Source organism: Lontra canadensis, unplaced genomic scaffold, assembly GCF_010015895.1.
Source record: "Lontra canadensis isolate GAN:19392208 unplaced genomic scaffold, GSC_riverotter_1.0 scaffold11, whole genome shotgun sequence".
Taxonomy (NCBI): Eukaryota; Metazoa; Chordata; class Mammalia; order Carnivora; family Mustelidae; genus Lontra; species Lontra canadensis.
This window is the reverse complement of record NW_022631005.1, coordinates 9,694,374-9,706,975: the sequence shown is the minus strand read 5'-3', so window position 1 is coordinate 9,706,975 and position 12,602 is coordinate 9,694,374. Positions and strand designations below refer to the sequence as shown.

The window sequence follows — 12,602 nt, the reverse complement described above, 5'->3', positions numbered from 1 at the left end:
GATTGGAACAAACAAAATGACTTATCAAAATGAAATTAAATAAAAAAATTAAGAGAATACATTATTAAACAAACTCAAAGTTATTCATTGAATTCTATGTCAAGGTGGTATATTGAACATAGTTCAAACAGATTAGTTCAAACACAGTGCTCTCAATGAAGTTTTGAAAGTATCTTTTTGAATCTTAATGAAAATAATGAATTCATATATATGTATATAAAAAATTCAATTTTCGAGGTATATATCCATGTATAATATTCTTCTCTTTTGATTGCTCATTCAACAACTATAGGCACACTTCAGTGATGTTGCAGGTTTAGTTCTTGACCACAGGAATAAAGCAAATATTGCAATAAAGTATCAAGAGAATTTTTTAGTTTCCAGTGCATCCAATAATAATATTTTCACTATACTGTAATCTGTTAAGTACACAATACCTTTATGGTATAAAATAATAATGTACATACCATAATTTAAAGATGCTTTATTGCAAAAAATTGCTATTCATCAGCTGAGCTCTTAGTAAGTCATAGTGTTTTTGCTAGTAGAGGGTCTTGCCTTCATGGTGATGGATGCTGACTGATCAGGGTGGTGGTTGCTGAAGGTTAGGGTGGCTGTTCCAATTTCTTAAAATAAGACAATAAAATTTGCCTCATTGATTGACTCTTCCTTTCACAAAAAATTTATCTGTAGCATGAGTTGCTGTTGGATAGCATCGTACTCACTGTAGAATTTTTTTACAAATTAGATTTAATCCTCTAAAACCCTGCTACTACTCTATCAATGAAGTTTCTGGAATATTCTAAAGACTTTGTTGTCATTTCAACAATCTTCACAGCATCTTCATCAGGAGTAGACTTCATTTAAAGAAAACATGTTTTTTGCTCATCCATGAGAAACAACTCCTCTTCTGTTCAAGTTCGATCTTGAGATTATAGCAATTCAGTCCCATCTTCAGGCTCCACGTCTAATTCTAATTCTCTTGCTCTTTCCACCACATATATTGTTACTTCCTCCACTGAAGACTTGAACCCCTGAAAGTCATCCATGAGAGTTGGAATGAACTTCTTCCAAACTCCTATCAATGTTGATATTTTGACCTCTTCCCATAAATCACACATGTTATTAATGGCATCTTAGATGGTGAATTCTTTTCAGAAAGTTTTAATTTACTTTGCCTGGGTCCATTAGAGGAGTCATTGTCTATGGCAGCTGTAACTGTATAAATGTATTTCTCAAATAATAAGACTGGAAAGTCAAAATTACTTCTTAATTAATGGGATGCAAATTAGATGTGTTATTACAAATCATGATAACAACACTAATCTATTGTACATATCCATTAGAACTATTGGATGACCAAGTACATTGTCAATGAGCAGTAACATTTTGAGAGGAATCTTTTTTCTGAGCAGTAGTTCTCAATTGTGTGTTTAAATATTCAGTAAACCATGTTGTAATAGGTATGTCATCATCCAGGATTTGCTGTTCTATTTATAGAGCACAGGCAGAGTAGATTTAGCATAATTTTGAAGACCCTAGAATTTTTGGCATGGTCAATGAACATTGGCTTCAATTTAGTCACCAGCTGCATTAGCCTCTAACAAGAGAGTCAGCCCTGTTCTTTGAAGCATTAAAGCCAGATGTTGACTCCTCCTCTTTAGCTATGAAAGTCCTAGATAACATCTTCTTCCAATAGAAAACTATTTTATCTACATTGAACATTTGTTGTTTAATATAGCCACTTTCATGAGCCAGTTTAGCTAGATCTTCTGGAGAGCTTGCTGCAGCTTCTTCACCAGCACGTGCTGCTTCACCCTGCACTTTTATGTTACAGGGATGACTTCTTTCCTTAAACCTCATGAACCAACCTCTGCTAGCTTCAAACTTTTAGTCTGCGGCCTCTTTACCTCTCTCAGCCTTTCTTAAATTGATAAAAAGAAGGGCTTTGCTCTGGATTAGGCTTTGGCATAAAAGAATGTTGTGGCTTGTCTGATCTTCTATTCAGACCACTAAAACTTTCTAATATCAGCAATAAGGCTGTTTTGCTTTCTTATCATTAATGTGCTCACTGGAGTAGCACCTTTAATTTATCTCAAGAGCTCTTCCTTTGCATTCATAACTTGGCTAACTGGTTCAAGAGGACTATCATTTGGCCTATCTCAGCTTTTGCTACACCTTCCTGACTAAGTGTAATCATTTCTACCTTTTGATTTATATTGAGAGATGTGTGACTCTTCCTTTACTTGAATACTAACAGGTAATTCTAGGTTATTAATTGGCCTAATTTCAGTATTGTTTTGTCTTAGAGTATAGTGAGTCTCAAGGAGAGGGGGAGAGATGGAGGGATGGCCAGGAAGTACAACAGTCAGAACAAAACAACATTAATCGTTAAGATAACTAATATGGGCATGATTAGTGGATCCCTAAAACAATTACAATAGTAACATCAAAGATCATTGATCACAATAACCATAACACGTATAATAATAATTTAAAAGTTTGAAATATTACGAGAATTAACAAAATGTGACACACAGACATGAAGTGAGCAAATGCTGTTGGAAACACGTCACTGATAGACCTGCTCGAGACAGAATTGCAGCAAATCTTCAATGTGTAAAAAAATCAGTATCTGGGAAGCACAATAAAACAAGGAATGCTTATATATAAATGGGTAAATGAATCCTCTTTTGGAGAAAGAAAAAACAAAAAGAAGTGAAAAGAAAAGAGAGAAAACCTTATATATCCAAGGCAATAAAGGCAGCTATAAGAAATAAATATAGGGCACAGACTCTGACATAATAGAAAATGGCCAAGTAGGGGCTCCAATAATCTGTCCTTCCACTGAAACAAGAATAAATTGACAGACTGGCAGTATTACTTTTTCAACACTCTGGAATCTAAGAACTTAGAGCAATCAAACATGGGACTACTTAAGGAAGAAGAGGTCTTACGGGTTTTGGTCAGAGAGCATTGTAGCATTTTCACTCACTAGTCTATCAGTCTCTATTCCCCAGCCCAGTGATAACATCCAGGGGGACAGGGTCCACATTCCTATTGTGCCACATTGGTGCCATGGAGTTAATATGGATTTGTTCTTAAAATATTATGGTCATGCATTTTACTTGCCTAGCGGTTCCCTGAAGGTTTTTGTTTTCCTTTTTAACAATCTCTGGCTAGTTTTATATTAAAAAAAAAACAAAACAAAAAAAAAAAACTTGCATGATTTACTTTTTATCAGTCAGTTCTAACATGCTTCTAATGATATCAGAATCGCCCAGATAAATGACAGCCAAGAGTGCACGCTGTGTGTATCTCCCGTAATCTTTTCTCAGTTTATAATGATAGACACTGGTTTTGGCCAACATGACATAGTACTCTATTCCAGACTTCCTGAATGATGGGCAGTTAGTTACTGGTGAGGAAGACCAGTTTTGCTTTGCCTTATCTGATCATCCCACATAGAAGATGAACTTTGTTTACCTGTCAAAAATCTGGAGTGACTTACTGGGCAGCTGTGGAAAGATTAAAGACATATGCTGCCCATGCCTAAGGGTAGGGACAGCATATAGGACAAGCAGAAGACAGTTCCAAAAGCCCAGGAAGAAGGAAGATAAAGAAGAATTTTCTTGGGGTAACATGGACTCAGAAGGACTACCACACACACAGGAGAAAACGGACTGCAACTTGCATGCCCCGAACCAGATGTATGCTCAGAAAAGACTTGGCTTACACCTGTGGATATCTCTAAGGCTCTGAACTCACAGGTCGTAAAAACTGACAGTTGAAGGTGGCCTGGCTTCCCAACTCAGATCCAAGTTGGAAAGAAAGGGCAAGAATTGTTTTTAGTTTAGTTTTATTTTATTTTTCTCCCTGCATTTATGATAATTAACCCAACTGATCATATTCTAGGACATAAACTATGAAATGTTTGCAGGCATTCCCAGAAAAAAGCTAGATATGACATTCTTCTGCTTCCTCCTTTCACATCATGCTTCCTCTATCTGTAGATCACTAAGGGATTGTAAAATTCTGTGATTCAAATTTGAGCATGCAAAGCAAGATATGCTTCCCATTATTGTTATGCTTCAATCTATTTTACCAGATTTCTTGGTTGGCACATTAGACTCAAAGCTCAACAACCAATGTAGTATCCTAACTCTCCTTTTCATTCTTTCAAATGGGTCTGCAATCTATCAAGAACCACTGGAAAAAGTAGATGAGGTTCTTGGACTGTATTCTCACACATATGAATTCCTAGACCATATTAACATCTAACAGAGTTTCACTTTTTCCATCATCTGGCATATTCAGGCCAAAGAATAAACAAACAAACCAAAAAACCTCTAAAAGTTGTAAGAGCTTTGAAAACAATTGTTTTTCTTCTAATCTCTAATATAAAACTGAGATCATGACAGATTAAAAAAAGTCCCATTTATAAAATGCAAAATACCAAAATTGTAGGTATATGTATTTCTTTTTTCTTTTTCAAGTTACTTTGTCTGTTTCCTTGTTTATTTTTGGGTAGTTTCCTCTCCTAAGAAGGGTGCAATTGCCAGGAGAGTACATTTAGATTTTAAGGATAGAGTTATTTCCAGTGTACCAAACGCAAGTACTTGTGTTTAAGCCCTGACCCAACCCTTTTCTAACAGTACTGCTTTGGTCTAGTTACTTATGCTTGTACCGTAGTTTCCATATGTTTGAAATGGACATAATAAAAATATTTACCTTGTACACCTGTGAAGACTAAATGAATTAATAATGTGCCAATTATATAAAATATACTCTAAATGGTACACACACACACACGAAGGCTGATAAAAGGAAAGAAAAAAATAAATATAAGGTGACATGAAGCAAAGAACAATTCATTAGTTGGCATCGTGGTTGCATATTGGGAAAATTTTGTTTTTATTAAAACTTACTTTTTAGGTATATTGACTCATGTATCCTAATAGATCACAGTCCATGACTTCCAAGGGCACAAAGCATTCTTCATGTGAGTGTTTCCCAGTAACATGTATTCTTTAGGTTTTAAAATCTCTATGAAGTTTTTTCCAAACTCACAGTGCAAATGTATACAAATTAGTCCCAACAACTCAGATGGATGACTAGCTAAGTCCCAGATGAGTAAGAAAATGACTGAATTCTTCTATTTTTTTAAAAAAGGAAACAATTTCTTTATGTTTATATTATAATTATACTTCATCCAACTGTAGTAAATACAGTATGATTAACTGTAAAAAAATGTTACCTAACAGTCATACTGAATGTAATATTTCAACATTTATCTTAAGAGTAACCATACTTACACAGGTTATGCCCTACATAAAATATCCTACACATGAGGTTCTCTCTTCAGTTTCTCAAGTGTCACTTTTGCTATGGTCAATAGGCCTGCCTCTAAGTAGTGCTTTCATTCACTTTTAAATCACTGTTTTTAGTAACATATGGAATCAGGAAAACTTTTTTTCAAGTGTATAACTCTTGCTTAAAGGCTTTTAAACATACAATTTAACTTTTTAAAAGAACTTGAGGTTTCTTTCCACATTGTTGCCTGATGCCAAATAGTCCCTATCTCCAGATTAATAAATATGGGATAAAAATTTGTCACCTCATGTGATTTTGATTACGGTCTCAACTTAAATAAATGAAACATTTTAACTTACTGAAACCCAAGTTTGGCTGCCCGTCACTAGAAAGCCCAATAGTCCAGGGATGAGTTTGACTGGAAAGGAATATGAGCTTTATTCAGGAAGCCAGCCACCTGGAGAGAAGTTGGTCCCTTATCCAAAGGCCAACTCCCAGGTTCTGCCTGGCCCAGAGATTCTTAAAGAAGTTTAATCAGTGAAGGGAGTGCAGCGGTCTGTGACATTTCTTGATTACCCGCAGACTTGGTGATCCCAGCTTCAGAGTTATCTCAGAGCTCGGAGATTGTGCAGAAAGTTCTAATTCCCTGGTGCCTAGTGTGGGGGTTGTGCAAGAAGGTCTGTTTCCTTGGTACCCAGGGACTGCGAAATTACTCTGTTCTTTCTGCAAAGGAGGGCAAGGTCTACAGATGCACAAAGGGAGATCAGTAAAGTCATTAGTGTGACCATAAAGAAAAATTTTTTTTTGCTAATATACTGTTGGGCTAATCAGAGAGATGTGACTTGAAACAGTTTTCTGGCCTCTGTTGCCTAGAAATGTTCTGGTTCTTTACTCCCCAAGGCCAGTGGTCTGCAAATCTCACAGGAAATAACTTAGTTCTGTTACAGATCAGGGACATTAAGTCAGTAAGCAAGGGGTGTGTTAAGTTGAAGCAAGTTAACCAACATTATTTTTTTTTGATGGGTCTTTAATACATTGCTAATAAATGTATTGCTATAAATATAAATATAAATATAAATAAATACATTGCTAATAAATAAAATAATAAATACATTGCTAAATAAAATTGTTTTTACTTTCTAATTTTGAAATGTGCATGCTTTGTTTCATGAAGTAATTAAGATATTTTCTGAATTATGTCTGAATAAATATTTTTAATCAAAGTGAGTTCTTATAACATTGATTTCTAAAACTTCAAACATTTTAAGAAAGGGTTCACGAAGTATCAAACATAAAATTATTTTAAATTAAATTTAAATTAATTTTGTGAATCGGAGCATACTAAAGATGATCAGTGATAATATAAGATTATGTAGAAATAATTGTAAGTTCAATATATTTTACATTAAGAATTTTCATAGTAACTGATTGAAGTTTATTCCTGGTACCAAGCCAGTCTGCCTGTTGCTCATTAACATAGCTAGACAAGTTCGAGGACATAATGGTATCCTTTGTACCTAATTTGTCCTGCCAAAGAAAAAAAGAGATATTGAAAGGATCTTTCATTATAGAGTCACGTGAAGTTAATGCATTTAAAAATGAGACCACAGCATAGAAACGAAGACTCCATACACTGTATGCTAAAGTTTCTGTGTGTACAAAAAAACACTGGTACAGTATTTTACAAAGTGTTCATTTTTTTTCTATTTACAAGTCACCATATTTAATTTTAAAAACATCAATGCACCCTCCAAACTAGTCAATCCTCTTGAATTAAGAGTTTGCTTGGCACATTTTCAATTTTTAATATGTGGCTCTTAGATCCTATCAGTTGGTTATATTGGAATATATTTTTCAAATAACAAAAATAGCCATAGGGAATTACCCAATACCATTTTTTTTTAGAGATTTTATTTATTTATTTATTTATTTGAGAGAGAGAGATAGAAAACACAGAGCATGATGGGTGGGGGGAGGAGACAGAGGGAGAGGGAGAAGCAGATTTTCTACTGAGCAGGGAGTCCCTGTGGGGCTCCATGTAAGGCTCCACCCTAGGATCCTAAGATCATGACCGGAGCCAAAGTCAGATACCTAACAGACTGAGACACCCAGGCACCCCATGCCCAATACCATTTTGTGTTCATGTTTAACTATTTTTCTTTTTTATCCTTTTGGAAAACCAATAGTAATTCAGGGGTAATTTATTTTCATCTTTTTTGGCTGTGACTTAGACTTTTATAGGATCTCTTGACAGTATTTCTAAAGTAACAGTTAAATGGGTGTTCATTCTCTCTCATACATTGGCACACTCAAGCACATACAGAGAACAAGCAAAGGAGGTCCTGGGGAACCTTAACTCATACTTACCAAATTTAGTATGTTTTGTTTCAAAGTCCAAGACTTAAACTAAAATTTTACTTTCATTACTTAATTTGAGAAAATTAATACAGGTAGTTTTATGTATTTTACTCCAGAACATTTGTAGGTGTAAATAATTGGCTCAGTGTTATAAAATCAATATGAAATATGGCCAAAAAAATTCTCTCTCGACTATCTTCTCCCTTGAAAATTTGTTCTTGTTTATAACTAGGATAGTATTACATACTCACCAGAGTGGCTAAGAATAAAAAGAATGGCAATACCAAGTATTGGTGCAGATATGGAACTGGAAATTTCATACCTTTCTGGTAGGAATACAAAAAGGTACATTCACTTTGAAACCAATTTAGCAGTTTCATATAAATTTAAACTTGTAGCTACCATACAACTCAGCAATTTCGCTCTTAAGTATTTACCCTAAAGAAAGGAAAACAAGCTCATACAAACACTTTTATACATGATAGTTTATACCTAATAGTCTGAAGCTAAAAATGAGCCACATGTCCATCAACCAGTGAATAGGTAAATTTTGTTACCTCTATAAAATGAATGCTACACAGAAATAAAACAGAATGAACTTCTGATACATGCAACTACATGGCTGAATCTCAAAAATGTTACACTAAAGGAAAAAATATGGACATAAAAGGCTACATTCTCTATGAAAACATTTGCATAAAATTCTAGAAAAGATAGATTTGTTAAGCACTTTACCTCATGGGTCATGTGCTATGAGGGTGAATTTCAGTAAACCTGGAATTGGCCTGAACTATTTTGCTAAAATACTGTCATTACATTGACGCTTCATCAAGGTAGGAAACTTTACGGGTGTTGCTTTGTAACTATGGGTCTGAGGAATTTTGGAGTGGTTTGTGCTAGTTTATAGGTATTCTTTATTGAAAATTTACTGTTGACATTTTATAGATTTAGTTATACTAAGCCTCCCTTGACTTTTAAGATAAATAGTGTCTGGCTATGTTGTATTATACTTCAATACAAGGGCTAGCTTTGATTTCTTTGGGTGCTCTTACTGTGATCACCTTAGGGGTCACGGAGCCTGCAAAATAATTTGCACACTAAGGCTACGGCTTAGGTTAAATTCCAGGTACACATCATCCAGTTTTTTACAATTTCAAAAGAACAGAAGTATCTTATTGCTGGACAGGGGCAGCGTCATGCCTCTTTCAGGAGAGACCTGAAGTCTGGTACTGACTGTTGGCCAAGAAAAGAATGAGCTGTATGATCCAATGATTTATAATGTGGAGTTTAAAATTCAAATCTTTCCTGAGAGCACATGTTACAAATTTGTCTCCATTGTTCAGGGAAGTAAAAATTGATATTTTACTCCTGGTTTAATGGATCTAGAGCTTAGCTTTAGCCGAGTGACAAGTGGAGTATAAAAGACCCCTCAGTAAACTCCACTATGGCCCCCTCTGGATTTGAGAAATATTGCAGATACCTTGGTGATTCATAATCCAAAGCCAAAGTATGTGTGATATTATTACTTGTGTTTTCATTTTCCTGTTGTTCCATATCCTTTACCTTTACTAAAGCCTTGCAGGAATATGTCTTGTGCAATCTTGCTCTTCTAATTATCTGACCTTGTGATATCACTGCAATAAGTATTACTATAGAGAATTTGTTTTCACTTGAATTTTCATCATTCAGTTTTAGTTTCATTTTTATCCCCAATAGTATTTATTAGTCTAATTTCCCACTACTATCATTAGTATTGACTCAGAAAGCCTTTAGAACATTGCCATATTCAAGGGTCCTGGACTCAGAGAGAGAGTATAGCATGGTCTTGGATAAGACTTAGACTATTATTTTTAACCTGATAAAAAAATAGCAATTATTAAAAAAAACGAAAACAACCAACCAAACAAAAAACAACATTATGGTCTATTTGAAGCCACTTCAATACTCATTGTCTTGCAATTGCAAGTATATGGCAGAATATAAGATAAGAAGTAATGCATTACTTTTCTGTAGGTGACATATAATAACCTACAAACTAAGAACTATGTTTTAATTACAGTTTACTTTGCAAACATGGAGAAAAATCAGGGAATTTAATTGAATGAGTGATCTTAATAGCTACAGTCAAGAAACTAAAATAGTAACAGTTATTTTTATCTTAGTAATATGCTTGCCATATTCAACTAATATTTTTGTTCTTGAGCTGGGAGACCTTTCCACTATCCACTAAAGGCTAGAAAATATTACCAACATACGGTTCTTAGTTGTCTTATATATATTTTTTTCTATTGCAAATACCTTCTTTTAGTGTCAAATTCTTTCTTTACACATGATAATGACATCAAACAATTTTCATTTGAGTCACACAAATATATCTTATATTTCTTTTAATCTTGCATAACATTTTTTGATCCACTAAGTACTGACTTTATAGTTTTGTACTCAGAAAGGAATTCTTTCATTTTTAATTTCCACTTTCTTGAAGCAGACAATAATGATAGAAGGGTATTTCTCTATTTGTGGAAGGACTCAGGTGCTTTGGGCTTTCAAAATGTATCTGGCTGCCCAGGTTATATTGACATATTTTCTTGAGAAGCTGATGGATAATGCTAGTTCTACCAATGGAGGAGACCAAGAAAAAAGCTTTTTGCACAATTAGTCCAATGATAAAAATAAATGTCAAAGGGGTGCCTGGGTGGCTCAGTGGGTTAAAGCCTCTGCCTTCGGCTCAGGTCATGATCCCAGGGTCCTGGGATCAAGACCCACATCAGGCTCTCTGCTCAGCAGGGAGCCTGCTTTCCCCTCTCTCTCTGCCTGCCTCTCTGCTGTCAAATAAATAAATAAAATCTTTAAAAAAATGTCAAAAAAAGAACAAGATTATATTTGAGATATTATAGCTATTATATTAGAAATCATTTTTAACATGTTCTAATGTACTTTAAATTATCTTTTAAAAAAAAGATTTTATTTATTTGAGATAGAAAGATCTAGAGAGAGAGCATGAGCAGGGCAGAGGGAGAGGGAGAAGCAGACTCCCTGCTGAACAAAAAGCCAATGTGTGGCTCAATCCCAGAGCCCTGGGTTCATGACCTGAGCCAAAGGCAGATGCTTAACTTCTATTATAATAAAATTTGTAATTTTTAGGATCACCTCATTGCTCTCGATTACCTCCTCAAGCTAAAGTTAATATATCACTTTGTACATTGGCTCATAAAAACGAGTTTGATTTTAAACTGAGATCTATAAAATGCTATGACCAAACAATTGTAGACAAATGTCTTCCTTGAATAAGCTTTTCTTTAAATTGGTACGTGCCCAGAGAACACCAACAAATACAAAATATATTTCATTCTAATGCATTTCTAAAATTTTATTCTTTTTTCTTCTCTGGAAGCACAAGTCACTGATTTGGTGAAATATAAATAGTGGGAAACTGACTGTATAATCCAGCACTACTAAAGGGAATCTTGAGTGTTCTTTTTTAAAAGGCAGTTGTTCTATATAAAGGTTGATACTCAAAATATAGTCAAATCAGAAATTATTTCATTGCTAAAAATTTAGACCCATGTGTAATTGAGTTACTATCAGCTGAACATTTTTTCAACACTTATAAACATGTAACAACTCTTTTGATACTACACTTGTTCTTATGTAACACATATATTGAGAAGGTAATATATGTGTATGGCAGAAATTAAGAAAACCCAAGCTAATATGATTTCTGTAATACCAATAGGTTTGTGCCAAGCCCAATTAATATCATAAAATAAAATGAAGTACTGACAGCACTTCACTGAACAGCTCAAGCTGTTATGCTAAGCACCATAGATTTAGCAATCAATTAGGAAATACATAAACACAAAGAACTAGATAAAATTAATAATAAATGATTTTTAAAAGAAGCAGATAAAAGTGATTCAATCATGTTTCATCATGATGAGTCTTAAACTGGTCCTTTAGATGGATTTGGGGTGTAGGGGAGGATTGGAGAGAACAAGAGGTCCAAAGAAAACATTAGAAGAGACGCAGGGATCGTGAGCAGCCTGTTGTAGTTGAGAGTATGAGTGGTCTATAATATGCAATTAAACAGTAAAACTAGTCAAGGAGAACATTATATTTTTAAGGATTTTGGACTTGAACCTCAAATCCAGCATTTTTAATCCTGTACCCTCATTAAAGTAATGTAAGGGAGATTTCAGAAAGTCTTTTCCATGACTGCTACCACAAGCCAAATAAACCAAAATTTCTGAGATTGGGCTAAGGCATTATTGGTTTTCATTTGTTCATTGTTACTGTTATTATTGTTTTTAAGTTTCCCAGGTGGTTTTAAAATGTAACCAGATTGGTGAACCACTGCTTTCATCAGTAATCATTATTAAAAGCTTCTGATGAAAAGTCTAGCATGATTCAAAAGTATTTTTGGTTGTATTATCTGCTTTTCAGATACTGACTTTTCAGAAAAAAGTATAAAGAAACATTATAGAAGTAAGAGATCACATTTTAGGAAATAAATTATGTAGTTATAACATAGTTATCTTCTGAATTAGGATTGTAGGAACAGAAAAATTGGAGTGAAAGTTTAAATGTGAAGATATGTTTGCCGTCTCAATATTTGGAAGACACTGTGCTAGGGTTTGTTTTGTTGTGGAGGTGATGCATTTGCTTTTATATCCAACACTTTCTATCATTACTGACATGTTGACACACCTTTTTCTGAGAATGGACTGCTATTAAAATCAATGTGAATATGTAATCAATGACTTTACTTTCTATTACACTTTGTTGTTAGGATTGCCTGTGGGTTTAGTAGAAACATAGCTCCTGAATTTAATCTTGTAATCAAATTTTGTCTTTGACCTTATTATCTCATTGATTCAAATAGTACACTTATTAATACTGGGTCATTTCAGATAAAAATCATATATGATTTG

The 12,602-nt window shown here is 34.2% G+C and overlaps 1 pseudogene; it reads right to left on the bottom strand.

Annotated features, from left to right (window-relative positions):
- Positions 1–500: 500 nt before the first annotated feature.
- Positions 501–3,055, bottom strand: LOC116866785 (annotated as a pseudogene).
- Positions 3,056–12,602: the final 9,547 nt, after the last annotated feature.